The 26,784-nt window shown below is 48.8% G+C and overlaps 1 protein-coding gene across 1 annotated transcript in view; it reads left to right on the forward strand.

Annotated features, from left to right (window-relative positions):
* The window catches only part of MAP3K9 (mitogen-activated protein kinase kinase kinase 9), a 412,289-nt gene that overhangs the window by 128,843 nt on the left and 256,662 nt on the right, over positions 1 to 26,784 (forward strand). The gene's annotated exons all lie outside the window — the stretch shown is intronic.

Raw genomic sequence — 26,784 nt, forward strand, 5'->3', positions numbered from 1 at the left:
CAAAGTGAGATGGCCATTTGTTGGGGGTGGGCCTCCTTCTGATGTTACTTGGGAAATTAGACCTTTGTCGCTTAGTGCTAGTTGAAACCATGGATAAAGTGGTTTGATTGTGGTCTCATGTATATTTCGGATGCCTTGTTGCAATTCAGGGACCCGCCATCCAAGGGACCTACCTCTTTGTTTAATAAATTTGAACATGTTTGGTAGATTGTCAGACCTCATCTTGCTCACCTAAGTGAGTGTTATGGGATTTAATGATGTGTTTGTTGAGGTTGTTTAGCTGCCTGGTTTTGCACTGTTTGTAGCTTGTTGGTTTGAGGCCTGTATAAACTTGGTTCCAGTTGCCCAACTATAACTCGACTACAGGGGTGATAAGGTCCCCATGTACATTGTACATTGTGGGAAAGTTATACATTTATTCCCATAACCTTTGTTTGTTCTTGTGAGGGAGGGGGGTTTAAGAATGGAATGTTATGCCCAAAATTAGTTTCATTCGTCAGATTTCAAACTCCATTCAGGATTGCAGGCCGAGGGACCACACTTATAAATACTGCGTTTGGGGTTAGGCCTTTGTTTTTTCATCCACCAAGGCGTTGATCATTTTCCTTCATGTGGTAATGGATGTTGTCCAGTTCTTTTATAGTATTGGTCCATCTCTCAAGTGCTGGGTATTGACTATGAACATTTGGGATTGCAGATGTTGTTCGAGCACCAGCGTTAGGTGATGCATATAGGAATTGAAAAGTGAAAGTGAGAGAGAGAGAGCGGGGGAGTCCCTGGGGTACTCAGCAGGACATCTTGTTCTTGGAACAATCCTGTGTCACAATTATGACCTGATGGTAGGATTGTTGGGAAAGGATCATGTCTTCTCTGGGGCACTGCCAGGGCAGTGCCTGAGATTTCCATCATCCTTAGCAAAGGTGTCAGTAAGATGCTGCTATCTATAGCCGCAAAAGCTGTGGAGAGGACTGTTAGTCTTTTTATTGCTTTTATATCTGAACCTTGACTGGAGATTGTGGAGTAGCCTTATTCTTCCAAGTCTGCCTGAATGTTTCTCTTTAACCCCTTTTTTAGTACTTTGCTGGGAGTAGAATACAGTTGAGATTTTATTGGTAGGTTGGGACAGCATTGGTATTTACAAAACTTTTTTTTCCAGCAAGGTGCGATTATTACATGTTTCTTTGGGAAGTTATGTCTGAGAAGCGATGTCCTCAAGAGCTCGATGCGAATGATTACTGGTAGTCATTTTCTCAAAGGTCCATGCTGTTCTGCTTGCCCTTGTTTCCTCTTTACAAAAGGGGGTGGTGATGGACGGAGCATCAGAACCAATCAAACACTCACACCCAGTCAACAGATCTGGGTTTGATCCATCACCGTTCTTTAGCCCACTCTGCCACCCCAGTTCAGACATGGCCATATGCAAATCAGTCTGACCCCTGTGCCTCATGGGAACAGTCCAGCCCGAACTGTCAAGCCATGCCTTCCCTGGACCGGAAACAAGCTTCCTAGGACCGGTTTCTGGCATTTCAGCCGTCTTCAGCCAGGCTTGCTTGAATCCAGTGGCAAAGTGAGCACGGGACTCACGTCTGAGCATACCCTGCCAACTTATGGCAAACAAAGCGGTACAAAAGGGGGTGGTGATGGACGGAGCATCAGAACCAATCAAACACTCACACCCAGTCAACAGATCTGGGGTTGGCAGTTCGGGCTGGACTGTTCCCATGAGGCACAGGGTCAGACTGATTTGCATATGGCCATGTCTGAACTGGGGTGGCAGAGTGGGCTAAAGAATGGTGATGGATCAAACCCAGATCTGTTGACTGGGTGTGAGTGTTTGATTGGTTCTGATGCCCCGTCCATCACCACCCCCTTTTGTACCGCCTTGTTTCCTCTTTAGCAGCTTTGGGATAACTCCTCATGTGCATTTTCTACCCTGCTTCCAGTTTCTCATCTGTTCGTTGTAACATAGACAGCACAGTGTTGAACTGTTTTTAGTTGCTTTACTCGTTCATTTCGGATAGCTCTTTTGGAGGTGAGCTACTCTGCTATAGTTGTGATATTTGGACGAGAAATCTTGAGCAGTATTGTTGGGTCAGTTGAATCACGCATTCCTAACTGGATCGTACGTTGAAGTTAAAGCCTTTTTTATTGTTTTGGTCAGCCTTGTCGAAATTGGTCCTGGTTGGTCTTGCTATAGGAGCGCATTTCACATTGGAAGCTTGAGGATGGGTAAGCAATGGGTGCCTTCCATACTGGGGCTGAACCTCTAGTTTGGTCATCTCATTGCTATGCCAGAAGTCTAGATGCAGTGTGTGGCTGCTTGCATGGATGGCTGCTCTTGTAGCTGCTTTAGACTCCATGTCTATTAGTTCTTTATATATAATACTGGTCATCTGTCCTCTATCCTGTGTGCTCTTAATCAATATATGTTAAAGCCTCTCTGTATGAACATCCGGTGGAAATGCATAGAGGGAGCAGTTACCTGAGACTCTTCCTGCAGCTCTACCGGTGAAGCCTTCCAGAGATTGCTTAAAAGTATCATTGTTTCACCTCAAGCTCAAGGCTTAGTCTGAGGACATTTCTAGGGAGCTGAAGGCTCTGCACCTTTAATAATCAATAAAGATAGAATAATGGACATGCTACAAGCCGATTTCTTAAAAATGAGTAACGAAATAACTAACTACAGCAGAAATGTAGAGAAAAACTAAGGTGAATGAAAACGTATTTATCTGTTTTAATGAAGCTTTGCGCGAGCATCATGAGCATAGGTTCTTAAAGCCCCCAATGCAGGTCCATGGAAAAAAGGAAAAGGCCCGACAAAAATGAGTTATTCGACTTTTTTGCGGGACTAAGACATGTGGTGATATGACTTGTGAATGTACAATATAAGAAAGAGAAATTGGTCAGGATGATTTAAAAAAGTCTCTCTCAGACTTGGGTGCTCATGTATAGTTTGATGGTTCGGCAGCTAAACCTTCTGGGTTCCCCAGCCAACCTGTCAGCAACCCGATGTTTACATTTTGAGGTCCCGGCCTCAAAGTTTCCACCACCATAGTGGCACAAATTCTGATATTCTGGTCGCGTTTGGAAGTATTTGAAAGTTCTTCACTAAATCTGATGCTTGATGCAACGTTGGCCAATTTCTCTTGATTGACTTTCCTTAGTGGAAGTTATGGAGCTTTTCTGTCCCCAGTCAAAGCCAGGAGACTGAGGCCAAGTATGACCCATTGCATCGGACATGACTGTCAAGAACTCGTGGTGGCGAGGTTTCTGCATGTTCAGAAAACTCCGATTGGGTTGTGCAGTTGTCGAGAGCAACAAGACTGCATCTCCTATGGCCTACTCTGTAAAAGATGCAGTTGGTCAGTCCTTCAATAAAAATAATTTGTATATGTTTGTGGACTCGATTTACTGCAAATCAGACAGAGATCGCCATGTAAAGTCTCCCCCTCCAGATCTCTGTGACTTCCAGGGCTGTTAACTGCATGTACTGGCTCGTTTGTTCGCTTGATTATGCACAGTAACCAACTAGCATCATGAGGTTGTAGATGCACGTATGATTTAGCTGCACATAATCTCTTCTTGTGGGAATCAGCACTCATTTACAGGGGCTGGGGCTTATTCTGCATGATCAAGAGTGCGAAAGTCAAATAAATGAGGAAGGTAAGATAGGAAAACAGTGACAAGGGGAGAAAGAGAAGATGAAAAAGAAACTGCAAGAGTGAGATAAAGTGACAGAAAATGTAGGATGGCGAAAGGAAGAGGCATGAGGCAAAATTAAGACTAGGTAGCCTTTGTATTCTTCAGTTTGGCCTGCTATATCTATCTTCAAGGCAGCTTAAATTGCTCGCACAGTTTTACATACAGCCACACCTGTGTCTCAGAAAATAAATGAAAATCTATGGCCGTCATCAGTCTGTCCTTAGTGCATATTCACTCCTGCTTGAACCATCATTATTCAAAAAACATCGCCATCACCAAGCCTGCGCTGACTGTGTCACAAGAATTTGGAATTTATTTCCTCCTGCTCTCTTCAACACTACCTCCTATGTCATGATACACTTCTTTTCACTAGGCACTTTAGTTCTGGACCATACTGGGCGCCGCTAGATCCACCACTCTCCTCTCTTGACTTTCTAGGTTGGTAGAACACATCTTGACCTACTTTTATCACTTTTCCTGTTTTTCTCTTATTCCTTATTCTAGCATCAGTTCCTCTTCTCTTCGATGCAACTCATCACCTGATACTTTACTCCTTTTTTTACTGGATGGCCTTCCTTCCCACCTTTACTTGTTTTATTCCTGCTGTGCTCTCTTACCTCAGTCTGGTACTCTGCACAGACATTGTGTGCTCTGAGTATTTACTCCTGTGATTATTGCTTCTATTGCTGTTGTATCTATTTACTTATCAAATACCTGTGACCTATTTCTGCTGCTCCCTTTACATGAAAACTGGGTGCCCTATGCAATGCACTTGTAATTATTTCTCTCGTCATTGCTTGTCTCCATCCTTACCTACCTGTAATGTCTCTTGGATTTATGTTACACTGTTTTCTACAGATGTTTCTGCTGCATCCCCACCCTCATCTTCCATGTATACCATGTTTTATTTTCCTACACCTGCTTACCCACACATTTGTTGATCGTGACTTGTTACTTGTATTGCTTGTAATGTTGCCGGCGAGGGGTCTTCAACTCAAAACCCACAGGCTATTGTGGAGTTTTGGTTGGTCCCAAGGTCACATGACTGCGGCAGTATAATAAAGGGGTGGAGCCATGCAAGGGCAAGATCCGCGCCAGTTACAATCCAGGGTGGGTGCCTGAGTTATTCGCAGCAGCGTTCAGGCCTGGCCACGCGGCGTAATCCCGAAGCCAGCGATCCCCCTTCCACCGAGGTACGGGCGGTGGGAAACATACCTTTGCTCCCTGTGGTAGTTGTGCTGATGTTTTATTACTCAACTCTAGTTTGTGCTCTAGTGTGAAGTACTCTAGGCCCTTTTGCCCTTGTGGAGAAATCTTAGAACACCACAATTCTGCATTTTTGCTGGTATTGCGGAGGAAGAGATGAATGCTAAAATCATTTGCAGTCACTCGCTGCATGGCTTGCAGTGAGATCATCCAGGTGTTAGTTAGAAAGCCTAAAAAAGTTTGAAAGTGAACAAAACATACCATATTTCATGGGTGTGTAAAGAAAGGGTGTCATTTACACGAGGGAATGAAGAGGGAAACAAAGATATGTGGAACATTTCTCTAATGTCCTCACTCCAGAACTGCAAAGTGTTCACACCGTGAACAGTCAGTAGTCAAAGGCGTGTTCCGGGAATTCACAAAAATAGTAATCGTGCCTAGAGTACCCCCAGAGCCACTGCTTTTAAATAAAGAATATACTGGTAGAAATAAAGGCATGAATTGAATCATCATGGACACTAATTATTTCACCTATTTAAAAAGGAAAAAGGACATCCAGCTCCAAAGCAATGTATCTTTTCATGCGCTTGTGACTGGTGTTTGAGTCTGCCTGGTGTCTAAACATTGCTCTAACTTCAACGATTGTGCTACAGCGGCAGAAAGGATACATTTAGCTTTGTGATTGCCTGCAGGAAATTTTGCAGGACTGAAATTTAATCAGTCAATAACAGAGCACCTCAGCCATCAGAAGTAACTGGAGAGCGAGGCAGTGTTTCACCAGCCCTGTTGAATCCGTGCAATTTGATTTATCTAGGCTAAGACTAAGGCTAACATTCTCTCAGTAAACGGTATGGCTATACTAAGCTAAGAGATAACAGGGTCCATAACTGACAGATTCAGGGAAAACTGACTTAATCTCTTTATTAAAATCTCCTTTTCTCAACAGAGGGTAAAACTCAAGCACACTAAATGTGCTGACCAACAAACACTTATAAGATGAAATATGTTTCCTTAGATCTTAACATGAGCAAAAATGTCCTCATCACCTCTTTTATTCTCATGCTAAGAACATGTTATTCCTTGGTATAGATCTGCAGATCAAAATTCTATTATGCACATCAGGGGCCTCCAACCTTTTCTGTAACAAGAGCCACTTATGTTGAATGAAAATCATCCTGAGCTACTAATATTGCTTGTGTTTTAACAATGATCACATCAGACAGGATTACATTAGTGAACTCAGATGCAAGATACAAGTAGTAATCACCTAAGTGCATCAGGCAAAGTTGTCAGCTATAATGTAAAAAAAAAAGGCTTAGTCAGTGTGAAATGCCTCTACACAGATAATACACAGTAGCTGCAATGCCCCTGATACCAAGGTAATAATATATGTAATAGGTCTCCAAAAAGCCACAAGAATTTCCACTCAAATATTAGCTTTAAATTCACCTTGGAAACAATCATTTATTCTCGAATCTTTAGCTTATAGGTTATACAATTCACACATTTCCGTCTCAAATGCACACTTTTCAATTTTGGTAGACAAACATTACTTCAGCCAAGCAAAAGCTTTTAATGTTGTAGCTCGGCCTGCAGAGCAGAGCAGCGTATAGGTAGCCGGAGAGCTACCAGTAGCTCACGAGCTACTCGTTGGAGAAGCCTGATGTACATGATGTGGGCGCAACTCATGCAAATAATGCTCAGGATCCAGTAATTTTTCCTACTTGCATCCACACTTGTTGCTTCACTTTGCAATTCTGGTACCTTTTGTGCTGGTGCTCATGTGACATGTTGCGTCTCTCATGACTGTATGATAGTTCACTACCAATGCTTTATAATGAAACCTTTCAACGACATTTCATAATTTTTTAAGCCTTTCTTCTTTTTTGGTGTTAAACCTAATCTACACGTCGGTTCCATACATTCTAATAACCTTACCTCTGCAATCTAAAAATAAGCTAAACGTTGTTGGTAAGCATGGTTTAGGAGTTCTTTTCTGGACTGGCTTTGAGCATTTGACTACGCGGGGTAACAACTCTCCTGCATTTGAAGGACCTTCCGGTGAATGTTGTCTCAATAGATCTCAATCACCCAGCTGACTTCATAATTCGAACTAACATTCTAGAATGCTTATTCTTGGTAATTGTTATAGGACTTGCATCCTGGACAAAAAGAGTGTTTTTCTCTGCACTAGATGACCCCAATATAGGCAACAGGAGAACAGTTCAGAGACAAAACGACCTCTCCCGGGTGTGTTATGTCCTACTGTGTTTCTGCTGCCTTCTGATGTTTGGAATTCTTCTCTCTTATTTCCCCTTCTTTCATTGCCATCTTTCAGCAAATAAAAAAAAAATGTTATTGATGTTACTGAGACTGCAGTTATAACAATTGGAAATGGACCAATCAAGAATGGATATGCCTTAGATGAATGAAGACTTTGATATTGATTTGGATGCCTTTCTGAGAGAGAGAACCTTCATTGTCAATCAAACTCAAAAGTGACAGGGGGCCTGCCTCTTCTGACATAAGCCTTTCCCTGTTTTTCGCTCCCACTGACTCCTTCCCCTCCCAAACATAAGAGCCCATGACCTACCCTGTACTGGGTAGCGCCTCACCCGAACCCCTTCCAGACCATGCTCAGCACTCTTTCGTCATCCATCCCAGAATATTGCCCTAGTGGCGCCATTTTGTTGAAATTTTGGGGTGTCCGCCCCCGCTATGGAGACTGCCATTTTGGCATAGTCCAGGCCTTACCTGCTATTATCCCACTCCTAGGTGGCTTATGCTGTTTATGGCCTTGTTGTTTACTTGAACATACAATGAATACTGACGTGTAGGGATTAAAGCCGCATCACTTGACTTTAGTGAGGTTGCCATGATTCAGGGGTGTTAGAGGCCTTCTGCATAAAAAAACATTTTTCCTTCCACGTGATCCATTAGTTTGCCAGTTATATTTGGATGTTTCTGGTTGCTCTATTGAAGATGCCTCAATCCAGAGGTCCTTGTGAGTGAACAGTCAAACAAACCCTATCTCATTACCAGTGTCCAGCAATTCATGGGCTTTTTCAGTAGAGAAAAGTTCTGCTGATGCTTCCAGAGGATAAAGACTTAATTATATGATAATTCATCCTTCTGCAGTGACCCTGAACCTACTGCAGTGACAGAGTACAACTTCAACCCTAAATCAGACGATTTCCTTGTACCTTGCACATTGACCTCACTCATGGATCGCCCATAGATGTTCGTTCACGCCCTCAGCCTCTTTTCTCTGAAATGTCAATACATTTCACAGCCCTTCATAAATGCCAGTATTGCTTCAAAGCATCTCAAGCAACACCTCTAATAATAAGACTTAAAAATTCATATTTAAAAAGGAATACTCCCAAGAGTGTTAGTTCACAAAGTAAACTGGAGAACGAACAGGATGAAAGGAGTTATGGGTTAGGGGTTTATAGTAAAAGGTACAGGGGCTATGAAGTTGGAAGTTAAGAGTTAAAGGTACAGTGTTTAGTGTGCAGTGTTTGTGGTATAGGGTTAATGATATGAGGTATATTGATTAGGGTCTAAGAAGTTAAGGTTTTGGAGTTATGGGTTGCAGTATAGAATTAAGAGTATGGATGTTAAGGGTATGGGTTTAGGGGTTTGGGCTATGGGGTTACAAGTTTGGGGTATAGTTTAAGGGTATAGGGTTATGGGTCACTGATAGGAGTAGAGGGTTAAGGATATGGGGTGCAGGGTTAAGCGTTTGGAATATAAGGCATACAGGTATAGGAGGTTTTAGGTGCAGAGTTTAGGGGTCACATGAATAGGGTTAAGGGTATGTGATTAAGTTTATAAGGTTAAAGGTTTGGGATGTCTAGTTACTGGTTTGGGGTATAGGGTTAAGGACAGGAGTTTAACCCTATGGGAGGTAATGATTTGTGGTATTGGGTCTAAGGCCGGTGGTTAGAGGTTAACAGTATAGCCTTTTGGTTAGGGGATAGGGTTAAGAGATTTGGACCTAGGGTTAACAGTTTGGTATATAAAGTTAAGGGCTTTCGGTATAAGGTTAAGAGTTTGATTTATGTAGGTTAGAGGTATAAGGATGATACTTGTGATTATATTTAGTTGGTGTCATATTTGGAAATGTTTTCCATTTTTTAATTGCAGGTGGGTTGATGCATGTTACAGGTATATGTATCGTGTCTGTATGAGGAAAAATGGAGTGTTGCTTTTCACAGTAATTATAAACTTAAATGCTATGGAACATGCTTAAGTTTGGAAGTGATGCAATTGGAAGTTTTAAAACCATCTGATGCCATTCCTCAGTTGCAAATCGATTTAACAAGGAATGATCATGCATGCCAGCTCTTTGTGGATGTCTAGAAGTAGACAATCTCCGTCCAATGTCTCCATAACTAACTTTCTACAGAGCACTCTACGTCATAACTGCCAGCTTACATCCATGACTTCCTGGGATACAATAGTTTTTGCGGATACATGAATATGAGTGTTTTGCTCTAAAATGAACGCACGCCCTCTCCTTGAGAGACCGCGTGTAACACTTCTTCCGCTCTTATGTACATGATTGTAGCAAGAACTGCAGCTTCGATCTACATCTGTTTAAAAATCCAGGTGATCAAAATAAACAAGTGTTGTTCAAAGCTTAAAAGCGGTGAAGGGGGGGAGGAGCTTAGCGCTTGACCAAGATGGCCGCGTGAGCCTTGAGCTCCCGCTACCCTCGCGCCCTCCGGCACTCATCCTGTCCTAAATCCTGATTTTCATGCACGGAATCCTGCAGATGAGTCACAGCTGGGGCGATTGACGTTGTCCGGGTCAAGATCGCCCACCGGGGACCGAAGTTGTGCATGGCGGAAGATTGCGGCCTACCTCCGAAGGATGCCAGGGGCTTGCGTTGGCAGGATGCCCGGCCACTAATTGAACAACAGCGGCCTTGGGAGGTGTGAACTGACGGACGGATGCCGTGGCACTTTCACTTTCGCTTTCTGGCCCTTTGTTTGCTCCGGGTTGGGAGTGCGTCATACAGATCCTCTGTTGTCTGGAAGACCTCCACCCGGTCCTGACTGGCTGTTGAAGACCTAGTCGTACCTGTCTCCTCTACCTGAGTGAGGGACGTCCTCTTGCGACTGACCGTCCTGCTGTCCGAGATGTCGACCAAATCGGAGGCAGACAGGTCGAAGTCTAAGACTACCAGGCGGGGAGGCTATGTCCAATCCAACAATATGGATCGCTATGCCCAGCAGAAGGAGTCGCCTGGTGGATCGGGACAGTCGCTGGAAGCACAGAAGGCCGATTCATCCCCAGCCTCGGAGTTATCACTGCAGGATATCAAGGGGGCGATAGATGGGATGCAATCTTCGATTGGGCGACAGTTCGAGACCCTGGCGCACAAGGTGGACATGATTTTGGTCGACGTCAACTTGATTCGCGCGGATCTGGGGAAAACTAATGAGCGGGTCAAGTCCCTGGACCTCAAGACTACTGGCCTCGCGGACGATGTCTCGGAACTCCAGGCTGAGGTCCGCAAGCTACGAACCGCGAATGACCTCTCCGCTCGCCGGCTCGAGGACTTTGAAGGTCAGGCCCGGCGCAATAATGTGCGCATTATTGGGGTCCCGGAAACTTCGGATGAGCTCTCCGTGGACCTGCTCGTCGAGGACCTGGTGGTGAATCATCTTGCGCCAAAGGGCCTCGGCAAGTTTTTCGCGGTGGAGCGGGCTCACCGAGTGCCTGGCGGACGGCCTAAGGTGGGAGCCCCCCCGCGGCCGATTGTCGCCCGGATCTTCCACTTTCGAGATCGGGACGCTATCCTGCAAGCATCGAGGGTGACAGGCCCGGTGCCTTTTCAAAATGCCTCTGTGAGCTTTTACCCTGATTTCACCCAGATGGTGCAGAAACAGAGGCAAAGTTTCCTGGGGGTGAAGCTGCGGCTTAGGGATATGGACCTGAAGTATGCCATGCTCTTCCCCGCTAAGCTGCGTGTGGTATATGAGGATCGGACTTTCTTCTTCGAATCGCCGGACAGGGCAGGGGACTGGCTGGATGCACTCCCTCGGCGACAGCCCGGCCGGGACAGCGTGGATGGGGTGGAAGGCGACCGGGATGGACAGAAGTGATACCTTCGGTGCTGGCCTGCTTCGATTCAGCCCTAGACAGTGACTCGCACCTTATTGCAGTAATGGGAGGGCGGCGGGGGTAAGATAGGGGCTCTTTCCTCCCTTGGGGTGCTTTTTGTAGATTTGTTTTTGGTAGGGCGACAGGCACACTGCAAGTTGGGGGGGCTTTGTAAGCTGACGCAGGGGTGCAGGGTGGGGGGGGGTTTCAGGATGTTGGGGTTGTTGTTTGGGGTTGTTATTTTTTCTTGCAAGGCGTAGCAATGACTGTCAGGATTGTCCGATTGTGGTTCTCTGGGGGGGGGAGGTCTCTTTGTGTTCAGGGATGGGGGATAGGGGCTTAAATGTACTCAGCTGGAATGTTAATGGCTTAGGGGACCGTATAAAACGGGGGATAGTCCTGCAATTTTTGAAACGGACCTTGCCAGATGTGGTCCTCCTGCAGGAGACCCACCTTATAGGGAATATGTGTTATGCACTTAACAGAAAGGGCTATAAATTCATTGCTCACTCGGGGTTTTCCTCGGGATCCAGGGGTGCGGGCATACTTGTCAGAGCTTCCCTACCATTTGAGGTTGACTCCACCATTGCTGACGATAGGGGGCGCTTTGTGGCCGTGTCGGGGAGGTGGGAGGGCAGAACGTTGGTTTTGGTTTCTGTTTATGTCCCTCCTGCCTTGCAGGCCTCCACGTTTGCTGATCTGGGCAAGGCCTTGTTGGAACTCCCCGAAGGGATGCTAGTGGTGGGAGGGGACTTCAATGCGGTTGGTTCTGGAATGCTAGATAGGTACCCGCCCAGAGACACCGGGGGGGCTCAGAAGTGGCTTCCCGACTTTATTGATACTTTTGGCCTGGTAGATTGTTGGAGGCTGCGGCACCCCACTCAGCGACAATACACCTTCCACTCCGGGGCCCACGGGAGTCTCTCCCGGATTGATTATCTGCTCACTCTGGCGGCACACGCCTCTTTGGTAGCTGAGGTTAGGCACATGGCACGGGGCATATCAGATCATTCACCGGTGTGGGCACGTCTGGACATAGGCCGGGTGGCGGGGGGCAGGGTGGCTCCCGTTAACCCCTGGTACTTTCGGGACCCCAAGCTGCGCAGCGCGTTGCTGAAGACAGTTGACCACTATTTTCGAGAAAACCAGGGCTCAGTTGACTCCGCGGTGTCCTTGTGGGAAGCTTCTAAGGCTGTACTGAGAGGAGAAGCCTTGTCCCTGGTAGTGGCCGCCAAGCGGCGGAGAGACGCTGAGGTGATACAAGTGGAGGAGGAGATAGCGGCCTTAGAGTTGGCCTTAGAAGGGGATGTTGAGATGTCCACGCTGCACAATTTGAGCCTGAAGCAATTGGAGTATAGGGATCTGGTGACAAATGCCGCCAAGACCCTTCACAGGGAGCAGCAGGGGCGGTTGTATGATGTTGCTGATAAGGCCGGGAAATTGCTGGCATGGCTGGACAAAAAGGAGCGTGTTAATCGTGTGGTGCCGGAGTTGTTGACGGATGGGGGAGAGGTTGTCACTGATCCCGACGGTATAGTCCGGTGTTTCTCAGAATATTTTCGTACGGTATACGCCTCGGTCTCGGATAGATCGACTGAGGACTCGTGTGATCTTCTGCGTGACATCGCTCTGCCCCGCCTTTCCGCCATTGATAGGGAAGACCTCGATGGTGATATCACTGTAGACGAATTGGCAGGTGCTATCCGTGCGTTGCGCTCCGGCAAGGCTTCGGGCCCAAATGGTCTGCCGATAGAGCTGTACAAGCTTTGTCCGGATAAGTTTGCTCCTCACTTGACCGCCATGTTTGTGGAGGCGCGGAAGAACGGGTTTCTTCCGCTCGATCAACGGCTGGCGACGATCGTGGTAATACCTAAAGACGGAAAGCCCCGGGATAGGTGTGGTTCCTATCGGCCGATCTCGCTCCTCAACGCCGAGCCGAAAATCCTTGCCAAGATTCTCGCGAACCGCCTGGTCCGGGTAATTGGTGACTTGATCCACCCGGATCAGTCGGGCTTTATCCCGCACCGTAACACTGCACTAAACCTTAGACGCCTCCACGGAGTGATTGCCAGGACGGGTACGATACGAGAGCCGGCTATTGTGGCGTCCCTCGACGCCACGATGGCCTTTGACACGGTAGAGTGGGCATACTTGTGGGCGGTGCTGGCCAAATTCGGCTTCGGGCCTGGATTCGTGGGGTGGGTGAGGCTGCTCTATGAGGGGCCTCTTGCAAGCGTCGTGGTGAACGGGCGGGCGTCGGCACCTTTCGAGCTCGGGAGAGGCACCCGGCAGGGTTGCCCCCTGTCGCCGTTGCTGTTTGCCCTTGCTCTTGAGCCGTTGGCGGCGTGGATACGGTGGCACCCGGATATACGTGGGCTTCGTTGGTCGCCTGACCACGAAGACCGTATTTCACTCTACGCTGACGACATTCTGTTATATCTTGCCTCGCCTAAGAAATCTCTGATAGGGGTTTGTGACGTCTTGACATCTTTCGGTAGAAACTCGGGCCTAGTCATTAATTGGGGGAAGTCACACTTGTATGTCCTGTGTGGGGATGTCCCGCCTGTTCCGCGTAACTGTTCGATCCAGATAGCCCAGCAGGGCTTTTTGTATTTGGGGATCTATATTTCCACCGACCCCATCTTGCGCTACGAGAAGAACTTGCTCCCTCCCTTGGCGCGCCTGCGGCGGGATGTGGCGGGCTGGCGGCGATTGCCGCTCTCCCTCCTTGGCCGCGCTGCACTGTTTAAAATGATGTCCCTTCCCCGTTTCCTCTATGCCCTGCAGAATACTCTTGACCTGGTCCCGGCCAGCTATTTCCGTGAGATCGAAAGCCACCAGCGCGCGCTCTTATGGGACGGGCGTCCGCGTATCGCAGTCGCTAAGTTGACGCTTCCGTGGTATGACGGTGGTATAGCGCTTCCAGACATTCGACGTTATTACTGGGCCACCCAGTTGAGCGCGATTAACCATGGTGTCTATGGTCCGGCGCTCAGCCCTGGCTTCGCCATGGACCGCTGGTTGCTCCGTGGGGGTAGTTACCACAGAGCGTTGTATTCGAAATCGTCGGACCCCACCCTCACGGGGCCCACCAGAGTGGCCATCCATGTGTGGAAGGTGGCGACGGACTCGCTGGGCTGGAGGGGTAAGCTAACCTTTGCCACCCCTCTGTTTGACTCCGAGATTCTGGGGAAGCTTTGGAGCACAAAAGGGTTCGAGAAATGGGATTTGATCGGCATATCCAGGGTTGGAGACCTTTTGGTTAAGGGTAAGATAAAGTCGTTCGAGGAGCTGCCGAAGGAATACGAGCTGGGGAGCACGGAGTTCTTCCGATATGCACAAGTGCGCCACGCCTTGCGGTCAGTCCTTGTGGAGGGGGAGAAGGTGCCCGAGTCCTCTCCGTTGGAGGATCGGATCCTGGATGGTCACATGCCTGAGAGCACGATTTCGCTCATCTATAAGAAGCTTATCAATGTTCGGGCGGATCTTCTCCTAGGGTTGCGCGCCCAATGGATAAGGGACGGCCTTGAACTAGATGATGAGGATTGGCAGTACGCAGTTTCTTCTCCCAAAGAGGTCGCTATCCCCGCGCGGCTGAGGCTGGTGCAGCTTAAAATACTCCATAGGGTCTACGTGACGGGGCCCAGGTTGGTTCACATGGGTTTCTCTGAGGAGGGCCTATGTAAGAGAGGCTGTGGTTTGGTGGGTACCTTCCTCCATATTATTTGGGAATGCGGTGCGATTATGGAGTTCTGGAGGCAAGTCCACGAGGTGATGGGGGAGGTGACAGGAATTGTTATGCAGCCTGAGGCGCGCTGTTGTCTCCTGAATGTCTGGAGTCCTACTGACCACAACGCGGCACAGACTCAGTGGGTGACCCTGGGGAACATGGTAGCCAAGCGCGATATCGCTCGGCTGTGGGGCTCCAATAGGCCGCCCACATTGACAGCGTGGATGGAAAACATGGACTGGAGCATGTTTAGGGAGAAGACAGTGTATTGTGCTAGGGGGCGCCCTCGGAAATGGCATGCTGTGTGGGGGCCATGGAACCAATACAGAGGGGACATATGCTTGCCCCCCGACCCGGATCCGCCTGAGGAGCAACTTTCCCCTTAGTCCTTTTCCGGCTTTGACTTTCCCGCTGATATGTGATTGTTTCTAGAGTCTCTGCCTTTCCCTCCTTTCCCTTACTATAGATCAGTGCCTGTTGGACGTGATGGGGCTCGTCCCCCCTGACGGGAACCTCTCTTGGTGCTTACAGTACCTTTCGCCTTGCTTGTGTTTAGGGTTGTATTTATGTTTGTGCACAATAAAACCTTTGGCTCTCCTGTCAGTGATATGTGGACGCAAGCATGTGTTGAACTTCTAAAGCTGCCGTACCTCCGGGATGTCGGCTGAATAGCTGTGTCACTGATATAAAATAAAGGTTTTTCAAAAAAAAAAAAAGCGGTGAAGGATTAGCTTTATTTAAGTTGGAAGTTTCACTTGAAGAAATGGATCACATAATTTGTGTATGTTTATATTTAGCCTCAAGGTGAGTGCAACATAGTTGGTTCAGGTGGAAAGTAAATGTACTTAAACATGTGTTGAAAATGTGTTTAAAAAAATGCATGCCTGTTTTTAACTTTAAACATCTCCAAGACTGGAAACAGTCACGGTACAGTGAGTACTTAAGGCCAATGAAGGCTTGCAGCTGTGGTATCTGGGTTACTGTTGTCAAGTGGGGTGGAGATGGCATTTTACAGCAGCTTACTCTGTAATGTAGGAGCCGGGGCATTTACATTGTGAGAACTGCTTAAATTGTGGTTTAGGATGCCCCCAACCAGGGCTAATCTTGTGGTCCCATTGGTTGGGAATTAGCACGTAAGGTGCGTCAGTGACTCATTGTCCAAACTGCTAGGCTCTTGATTGACATGTTTGACATGTTTCAAGCAGGTGGTGGTTATTGATGATTGTGGAATGTGGGCAGTGTCCATCGATATCCCAGCCTGATGATAGGGGTGCTAGCCGATTATGACGCTTTTTACCCTGCCATTAAGTTTTTTACTGTTCATTCGAACAGAACGTGATATTTCTGAGACAGCCATAATTGCCCAATATATTTTTCGGTGGGCTACAACCTGTGATTATTTAGTTACTTTTTGAGTCATAGCTGCTTGTTCCTACTCCTCTCCAGACAGCTGGCATTCATGATGGGATGTGAATGTTGTGAGGTGATATAGGGGTGTTGCTTAGGACTTCTCCATAAAAGTTTTCATGGGAGTTGATATGTAATGAACCAATGAATGACTTTAATTAAGATGTCAGTTGGACTCCACACTCTGTCACATGGCTGAACCTCGGATTACTACAGAAGGAGAGATTCACTGATGAATCAGTCTTGCACTCAGAGAAGAAGGAGAGCTCTCCCACACTCAAGAAGCCCCATAATTAGTAGATGTAGTAGAAGGACTTAGCAGCTAGCACCCACCAGGCGCTCACTCCACCAGGCCCTTTGAATCAAAGAGATGGCAGTAGAGTGGATCACCCAAACCTCCAACTATGATCAGCTAATGGCCCAGTGAGAAATAAAGAATGCCTTTTAGGTGTTCATCCTCAGAGAGGAAAAAAAGAGCGAGAACTAATGGCAGCCAGAGCACGGACTTCCCCAAAGAGGACAAATTGCAACCCATCCCAACACCACCACAAAATGGTGTTGTTGAGGTAGGGTGTTGGTACTTCAAGATGATGTCATTAATGTGTGAAGGGTTATAGATGAAGGGATGGGGAATGGTCCAGAAGCTGTTCAAAGTGCCGAGTGGCATGGACAGTGTCAGTGGAGGTAGGAAAACTAGCCACGGGGTGAGACTTAGATCAGAATTCGAAAGGACAGTCTGTCACAATAGTTGTTCTCAGTCTTCAGTTCAATACAATGTGGTCAAATAAGTTATTGTTACAATCAGGCAGAGAGATTTTGGGCAGTAATGGTTGTTCCAGCCCCCAGAATTGAGATATATGAGGTGGAGGTGGGTGCTTATGTACATAGCCATAGAAATGTCAGTCAAAAATTGAAATGGCTGTATCTAAGTATAGGTGCAGTGGAGACGTAAAATGCATTGGTTCGTCTGCTAAATAGTTAAGTAAGGGATGCATTATGGTAAAACAGAGCTATCAGAAAGATTCTATTTTGGCTGCTCTCTGAGGCACTGGCCCACTCATCAAGACAGTTGCAAACAACAGGGTTTAAGGGAGACTTTTTGTGGTATGGTGCACCGCATTAGCATGGGGGTCAGCCTGCCCATACTCATTAAATGTAATGTGCTTGGGGTGAGCGATGCTACTTATCAGTGTTTGTGGCTTCTAAAACAGGGACTCCAACTTTAAGGAAATGGTGGGTCTATTTAGTGAATACACAATTATTTGAAAATGTACCTTCCTTGACTGTGTGGTCCTATTTTATTTTAACAGAACATCCATAGAGCTGGGAGAGTTTTTTTTTTTAATTTGTTTATTCAGGTCAGCAAGTAAATGACAATACAGTTATAGATACTCCAAGCTGCCGCATCTGCGGGCTGTGTCCGAACATATCAAGTACTGTAAATCAGCGTGAATGCAATATTCGGTTTTCATATTACACCCAAATACATTTTTACATAACCAAAACCAACACAAACTCCGGTACAGATGGGAATCAGCAGCGCACAAACAGTTTACACGTGGCAATTCAGGAGCGAAATCTGCAAAGGGGGCACCTTATATCAAGTGGCACACAGCAATGACGAACTTTTGTATGTATCGGACCCAAGTATGTCGCGACCCACGTGGTCCCAGCCATATCCCCCACTGGCACACTGCCCGGCCCGGCCAGGCGAAACACCTCACTCTTCCCACCGTCCCGTCTCCATGCATGCACACCCAGTCAGCCACCGACATCTGTAAAATAGGCTAGAGCCCAGCATACTAGGCCAACCCCACCCGACCCCCAACCTCCTCAACCCATGTCGTCCGAAACTGCCCCTGCCAGGGAACGTGGAGAGTCGGGGGAGCCCGCCCCCTCCCGGGTCCACTGCAGAAAGGGCTCCCAAATGTCCCTCGGGCGGGAAGCGGTCGGCATCGTCTCCCAGTAACATTCCAGCTGTGCATTTCCATACGTGACATCTTTCACCCATTCTGTAAATTTAGGCACGGATTTACGGCCCCAGCGCACCGCCACTTGCCTTTTAGCATAAAGGAGCAGTAGCGCGTGTAGTTTCCTGGTCTTTGGTGGGGTAGCTTGGACATATCCCAACAGCCCCAGAAGTGGTGTCGGTGTGTCGGTTCTGTGAAGGATTTGATTGATGGCCGTGAAGATATTCACCCAGTATTCCTCCAGGCGCGGGCAACTCCATGCCACATGCAGGAAAGTGGCCTGCTCGGCCCCACACTTCCAACAGTTGTCATCCTCCCTCAGGCCCATACGATGCAGCGATCTCGGTGTGCGATAGTACCTGTGTAGGAACTTGAAATGCACCAGGCGCAACCTGTAATTAGGGGATAGTTCCTTCAATTGCCCACAACAAAAGGCCCATTGCTCTTCAGACAAAGGGGTCTCTAGATCCTCGTTCCACACAGTGAGCGAGGTAGGTACCACGACAGGGGCCTGCTCTTGCATACAGTTGTAGAGCCGGGACACCAGTTTTTTGGGGGAGGCTCTCGAGAGTAAGTTTTGTAATGCCTGGAGTTGTGGGGGTTCCTCCGGGAATTGAGGCCACAGCGTTTTGCAGGATTCTCTTAGTTGGTGTAGGGTAAAGAGATCACTAAAGGTCCCCTGTGAGTCAGACTCACCCTCCACTGGAACCCCGAAGGTGCCCCCCGGATAAATGTCAGCAAATGTGTGCAGCGTTTTTCCTCTGATCACCACGGCTCCCCCTCTGTCTAGCAAGCAGGGAAGCAAGGGGTTGCCCCTCAGGGGGGCGGCCGGTGCATACAGGAGGGGGAGTCGCGCCCGCCGTCTCAGCTCCCGCCATGTCCAGCGAAGCAAGGCTACCGTGTCCACATCCCCGGAGGGGCGGGACGGCTTTCCGTATACTGCCACACTCAGGGGTAAAGGAGCAGCGGCCGCCGTCTCCACTGCAATATGCGGTTGGTAAGGTGTGGGGAACACCCAAAAGTGCAGAAATTGCGCCTGCGCGCAAAGCGCGTATAATGCCATGTCAGGGGCCCCCAGTCCGCCCTGTCGCAACGGGAGAGTAAGCAGCGCCCAGGAAGATCGCGCCTGGCCCCCAGCCCAAACCAGCGTCAACAGAAGTGACCGCACCCGCGTGTGGAAATGCGTCGTCAGGGGCAAGGGTACATTCACGAATAGGTATAAAAACTTAGGAAGGACCACCATTTTTACGAGGGCGATCCGCGCAACCAGAGACAGGGGGAGCTTATTCCAGAGTTCAACTTTCCCTTCCAACCAGTCTACTGCCCTGCCGAAATTCAGCAACCACAAGTCGTTCAGGCTACGGCTGATCCAGACCCCCAGGTATTTGACCGAGTCTGTTTCCCAGCGCAGGGGATAGTCTGAGGTCACCTCCAATGTGGCATCCGTCAGGGGGAACGCGACAGACTTGGACCAGTTAATCGCCACCCCCGCCAATCCCTCGAACCGCACGAATTCCCTCAGAAGTGGGCTCAGGTTCTCGGCGGGATTGGTGACATATAACGTCACATCGTCTGCGTACAGGGAGATCAGCAGGCTGCGAGAGCTGAAGCCTATACCCCGGGCGGTATGGTGCTGGCGGACCCGAGCCGCCAGAGGCTCCATGGCAATGGCAAAAAGTAGAGGGGACAGAGGGCACCCCTGCCTGGTCCCGCGTGATATGCCAAAAGGCTGGGAGATCAGCCCATTCACCCGCACCCGTGCTCTTGGAGCGGCATACAGGGGCCGAATCAGGTTTATGAAGAGGGGACTAAATCCCATTCTCCCAAGAATCCGAAAAAGGTAGGGCCACTCTAGCGAGTCAAACGCTTTCGTTGCATCTAGGAAAACGACCGCCGCCTGTACAGAGGGGTGTAGGTGGTGTAATACTGAGAAAATCGTTCGCAGATTGTGGGACGTGGCGCGGCCGGGGATAAACCCCGATTGATCGGGCAGCGCCACCATCGGTAACAAGGGCTGAAGCCTGTCTGCAATCAGTTTAGCGTAGATTTTAACGTCTACGTTAATAAGGGAGAGCGGACGGTACGAGTCCAGCAGTTGACTATCCTTGTCCGGTTTCAGCAGCGTGATTATGAGTGCCTCTCGCATCGAGTCCGGCAGGGAACCAGTCTCCTGGGCCTCCGCAAATACCGAGAGGAGCCTGGGGGCAAGTTCATCAACGTATGTTTTATAGAAGGTGGTGGTCAGGCCGTCCGGGCCAGGGGCTTTATGCGTGGGCATGCTCTTTATCACCTGCGCCACATCCCGGGCAGTGAACGGGACATCCATGTAGCGGCGGTGGTGGTCGCTAAACCAGACAAGGGCGATCGAGTCGAGGAAGGCATCTAGGGACTCAGGGACTGTAGTCTGTCTAGAAGTGTACAGGGACGAGTAGAACTGGGCAAAAGCAGTCAGGACTGCATCGTGCCCTAGCTGGAGCTCACCCCCCACGTCCTGTATGGAGGCTATAAAGTGGGACTGCGCACGCGGGGAAATCAGCCGCGCCAGGGTCCTGCTAGGTCTATCCCCCTCCCCGTACCGACGGGCCTCCGCCTGTTTACCCAGGAATTTTACCTCACGCTGCGCCTCGGTTTCGAACTCTAGGAGCTTGGCCTTCATTTGGGCCGCCAGTGAAGGCGACGGGTCAGCACAGAATCGTTCCTCTAAGTCCCGTAGCTCCCCCTCCAATCTGCTCAGGATCCCGCAGATGGCCTTGAGAACCCCGGCCTGCCTGGAAATACACTGGCCTCGGATCACCGCCTTAAATGCGTCCCAGAGGGACGCCTCGGTAGCCACTGACCCCGTGTTGGTTTCAAAATACTTCACAATGTCCTCCCTGATTTCTTCGGTGAAAGCAGAGTCTGTGAGTGCATGCTGGGGTAGCCGCCAGGAGAACGCGCGGGTGGGGGCATCAGGTACTCGAATCCCTAGCAAGCAGGGGGCGTGATCCGATAGTGACCGTGCTTGAATGTCCACCGCAACCCCCCAGGTCGCCACATCCGGCGAGACCAGCCAGTAATCCAGTCGGGACCATGCCGCATGCTGGCTCGTTATGCAAGTCCCCACAGCATCAGAGGGGTGCCTATCTCTCCATATATCCGACAGCAATCCCTCGGCCATGATATCGAAAACGGCTTGTCGCGCTCTGATGTGGGTTGGCCCACCCGCCCCCTTACGGTCCATTGCATCCACCAGTGCCACATTAAAATCCCCGCCCAGAATAATAGTGGAACAATCCCGTAACACGATCTGAGCCCACAGTTCCCTGAAGAAGTCGGGGTCATCAACGTTAGGTCCGTACACTGCAGCCAATACAATCTCCCTCCCCTGTAACACCCCGTGTGTGATAACATAGCGGCCCTCTTTGTCCAATACAGTGTGATGTTCCTTCCAATCCAACCCGGCCCGTATGAGTATGGCCACCCCTCTAGCATAATTCGAATAGACAGCGGAGTACACCCCTGCCCAACGTGAGTGTTTCAGCCTGTGTGAGGGAGTGGAGGACAGGTGTGTTTCCTGCAGAAAGCAGATATCTATCTTGTGTCGGGCGAGATACCCCTGCATCAGCCGAGCCTTTTTGTAGTCCCCAAGCCCTCTAACGTTCCACGTCAATAACCTAACGGTCGTCATCCCATCAGTCACGTGATGTCTCTACGCCCTCGCCCCTGCACTGTATCACCAACACAGTGTATAGCCCGTGCCCTGTGTGTGGCCGCAGTGTGTTGAAATGCCAGAAATTATATCCATCGTACCATAACATGTTAAACTGTAACGAACCCAACTTCCCCCCCCCGCCCTCCACCCTCACCAACCCCCCAATCAGGTTGTGACAGATCCCCACCATGTACACGCAAAACATATGTGCACATGCAACCCACAAACAATGGGAGACACCCCATGGGGCGTGGTGCTCCAGACGAACTCCCCCGCTTTCACAGGGTGGCTACACCATAAGCAACCCATAACACATCCGAGTCCCTTGTACTGTCGAGGAGTTCCAGTTCTGGAGTTAAATTGCACATACCAGGGATAGGCCTCCCTCGGCAACCCGGAAACATGTATCCGGCCCACCGGAGCGATCACCGGCGGGAAGAAGACAACCCATCCCGTAGAACCCTCAATGAACAACATGGGTGGCACTAGCCGCCTACTCACGTCCTATTCAGTCATTGTCACTCAGGCGATCGTCTACCATCTCCGCACGTGGCGACGTGCGTCTAGCCGCAGCTCCACCGAGCCGCTTAGCAAACTTCAACGCCTCCTTTGCCTCGGTAAAGTAGTGAGTGGTGCCTTCATGTGTCACCTTCAGCTTGGCTGGATATAACAGTGCATATGGGATGGTAGCCTGCAGGAGCAGCTTTTTGGCAGGCAAAAATTCTTTCCGGGCGGCCTGCACCAGAGGAGTGAAATCCGGGTAAAAGGAGATGTGGTTACCTTTATGTTCGATTTTCCCCTTTTCACGTGCAAGGCGTAAGATAAGGTCCCTATCTTGAAAGTTCAGGATCTTAGCCAGGATCGGGCGCGGCGCCGCCCCCACTGGAGGCTTCTTCCCCAGCGACCGGTGTGCCCTCTCAACCGCGAACATCGGGGAAAGCGCCGGATCAAAGAGCTCGTGGAGCAGCTCCGACACATAGAGCTCCATCTTGCCCATGTTCGTCGTTTCCGGGATGCCAGTGATGCGAATGTTGGATCTGCGGGACCTGGCCTCTAAATCATCAGTCTTGGCCCTGAGGAATGCCAGTTCCTTATCCACAAACGTGAGGTGTTGTTTGGTCTCCCGTCTGAACTCACAACATTCAGTGCGTTCGTTCTCCAGGCTGTCGAGTCGAGATTCGTGCGAGTCCACCTGTTGCTTGACTGATTCCAGCTGTGAGGCCATGGCGTCCAGTTTTGCATCAATGCTCTTCAGGCTCGACCGCACCTCCAGCATCAGCGCGCGGTATTCACTTTCAGGCCCCGACCCCTGCGAGGTAGACTCCGCCGCCTCCTGTTCCGCTGTCTGCTGCCTGGCCTGGCGTTTGTGTTCAAATGTGAGCCGGGACTGCTTCGCCTCGTTCTTCCCTCCCATGGCGTCTGGCCCGCCACGGACCCCTACAGGAAGGTGTCCGCTGAGATAATCCGGTATGGCAACGTATCTCAGACAGCGCCCCGTGCGCCGGGATCAACCCCCGGGGTGCAGCCTTCCCGCCTCCTCTACACCCCTGCGGGCTCAGATCAGTTGGGGCGCAGCATGTAATCGCACCCGCCGGTCCGGTCCAATCTGCCCCCTTCTCGCCGGGCAGCGCGGGTGTTGTGCGATGGGCCACAGGCAGCCCAACTATCTCTCACCTGTGGCGCCACGTATAGTCTCACTGCCGCCCCCTCCTCATCCGCAGGTGTCCACAGGAGCCCGACTGTCCCGACTCGGCCGCACCCGGCGCGACCAAGCCGCGTCCTCAACCCGACAATCTCCGAGTCCGGCACAGGGACGATGCGGTATGTTAAGGCAACACCGTGGCCTCTCGCGGTTCCAATCGCCTCCAGGCCGCCCGCAGCAGCGCCAGTGACAGTCTATAGCGTGTGTCCAGCAGTCAGCACAGCGCCAGCCCCATCCGCAGGTCACCTCACACAGGCCGTCGCCTACCTTCACATCAAGCGTGTAGGGGCGCGGGCCAAGCTATAGTCCGGTGTCCGCCGCGCTGGCCAGTCGCTCGGCCGCCCCCGCTAGTGTTCACAAGATGGCGCCCGCGCCGCCCGGGTGACCTCCTTCCTCGGTCGGGCGCAGGCAGGCCCGGCAGCGCTCCACACAGCGCGGCAGACGGAGCACAGCGGCCGGGTCCCCAGATGGTTCCGCTCCTGCGGCGACGGACCCCACACTTCCACTCTCTCCAGGTCCGGGGGAGCAGCCGGCCGCCTCACTCCAAGCCCGCACAGCCCCGGCCTCGCGCAGCCGCAACCAGCCGCCTCCGACCCCCACAGCGGCGGGCTCACACCAGAGGATCCACGCGGGTGGGGAGGACAGGGGCACAGCTCGGCTCCGCGGTTTCCAGCTGCCTTCAGATGGCAGACGGCAGCGCTGCTCGATGTGCGGCACCCTCCGGTGTAGAAAACGGGACTCTTCGCGTGCTTGGGTAGGATTATTTCAGGATTTATTCATGTAGCCGGCGGAGCTCGCTCACAGAGCGGCCATTTCGCTGCCCGGTTGGCCACGCCCCCCCCAGAGCTGGGAGAGTTCACTGACATTCTGTATAAAACATAGGTCTACTTAGATATTGGCATTTGAATAAATTGATTTTGCATGAGATTGAAACAGCTATTTAATTGATTGAATTGGACATTTTCTCTCATAGCTTAAGTAGGTATTTTTTCCCAAAAAAATAACTAATCCAGTTTCAACAGAATTGGTCTTCTTACAGTATTTAATGCTTAAGAAGAGCCTAATAGAACTCCATGGCTGATAAGTAGTACGGCGTTTTAAAGAGTGCCCATTATAAACTATTACCTAAATGTGATAAAACACAAGTGTTACTGCTGTGCCATACATTGGCCCAGTTATTTTAAAATCGTTTTAACTGACATGCAATTTGAGGAAAAAGGCACTTGATGTCAACATTACATAGACTTGTATGTGTCCTTCTAGATTATATCTTCTACTCATACGCAGGCACAACTTGATATTTCTAGGTCAGTCCTTGAGCATGATAGCATTTTGCTGAACAAATCGCCCACACTGCAGAGTGATTCATTCCAAGCAGCTTCTGTTTGGACGGAGGTTCCTTACTCTGCCCAACAATAGTGTACGTAGGCTTGGCTGCATCCTCAGGATACATGTGTAATATGCACACAATTGAGCAGATGGACTATTAAATTCATTTGACGTAGAAAAAGTAGAACTACGACGTTGTGCCAGCCATATATATTCTTAAAGGAAGAGTTTGCAATAATGCTAGCTATCTGCAAAGTGATTAATTTATATTAGATTTGTTTTGGCCTTTTTTGACTTTTTCCATTTTTTGATCTTTCTGTCTTCACACTTTAAATTCTCATTAGCAATTTTTGTATCATGAACGTTTTGTGATCTCACTTCAGGGAAAACCTATCAACTCGTGTTAGTAGTGAGAGGGCTGATGATATCTGCAATAAAGGCTAATAGTTCAATCTCTAAAGAATGTTGCATGTGGAAAGGTGTGTGAAAAGTGAATATGATGTGTGAACTGTACTCACTGGAGAACAGAGAAGACTTTTTGTTTTGTTATTTCAGGAAAGATCAAGATACATTATGTAGGTGTGTCATCCACTGGAGGAATTTAACGTGCTATTTTGCTTTTCCCTTGTACATCACGTTTATTTTCTTTATGTATTGCTGATATACCGCTTTTCTACAGAAAAGTGGATCATTAGCAAAGTCCTTAAAAAACATACTGTGGGATAACACATGATATAATTTTTCATAGCATTGTTTACCTTGATCTCATAATTATTTTAAAAGATCCGTTTAATGTATTTATGATGATCCATTTTCACTAAGAGACAAATAAAACTTATATAAAACCGTCATACTTTAGTATTGCAAGTAAACGTTAGATGTTACTGCATTACACCCCTTGTTGCGTCATCTTCCAAGAGTGGTGATGTAGAAGTGTTTTCACAGTGCTTCCTGCCACACAGCACTCTGCCGGGTAATCCACACTTGCATTTTCTGTTTATTTGCACTTTTAGTTCAGCATAAAGTTAGTCGTTTGTTTGAAGACCTAATGTTATCCCGAGTAGAAAGTAGAGTTTTAGTATATAGGAGATGTTAGCAAATGTGTCTTTCAAATTCATAACAAATTTCACTACAAAAACAGTTATCAGGTGCAGTTCTCAAGATGTGCTACAATCTCCTTATCTGAGTCTGATTGCATTATTTCATAGTTTGATTGTTCCAGAGTAATAGCTTTGATAGAGAGACTCTGTGCACCGACAGAGACCGTCTCCAAAATCTAGATTTGCTTCTATTATAGCTCTTAATCTGCTTAAATGGAATATGTTCTATGCCATAGAGCAAAATAGCTAGAGTAGTTTACTTTTAGTGATTTGTTTCTGGGTGTCATATTTTGATACTTCCCGCTATTAGAAAAACTAAAAATCTGAAATTACCTATTGCTATTGCCACTGCCTTCAGTATTATGAAGTCCTTGCAGAGTTGGTGTGAAATCAAAACATATACTGAGATAATAACTCTAGTAATTGGTTTCTTAGAGTGCACTTTTTTTTACAGACACGTTGTGTTTTGTAACCACCACAATTTTTCTCTTATTGACTTTCATAGTTAACTGAAATAATCAAGAGATTGTGTCCACAAAAACTCTGAACCACATGTGGCGGTGGTGCCGACAATGGGCCCTGGAGCCTATGCAATAAATTGCTCCAAAGTGTTTCTCTCTTCTACTGGATCGGTAGGCACCATTTATTTTTACGCTCACGGATAAAAAAGAATTCTGCTATCTAAAGACAGTTGCTACTATTTGTAATGTTCCCCTTTGCTCATGACAAAGGCTGTTGGAAAACTTTATCTTGAATGGCCTTCTGGAAAGTTTCAGAAGTGCTTCCACTCTAGTTTATGACAGTGTAGGCAATTGTACCTCATCAGTAGGCCC

This window comes from Triturus cristatus, chromosome 9, assembly GCF_964204655.1.
Source record: "Triturus cristatus chromosome 9, aTriCri1.1, whole genome shotgun sequence".
Classification (NCBI taxonomy): Eukaryota; Metazoa; Chordata; class Amphibia; order Caudata; family Salamandridae; genus Triturus; species Triturus cristatus.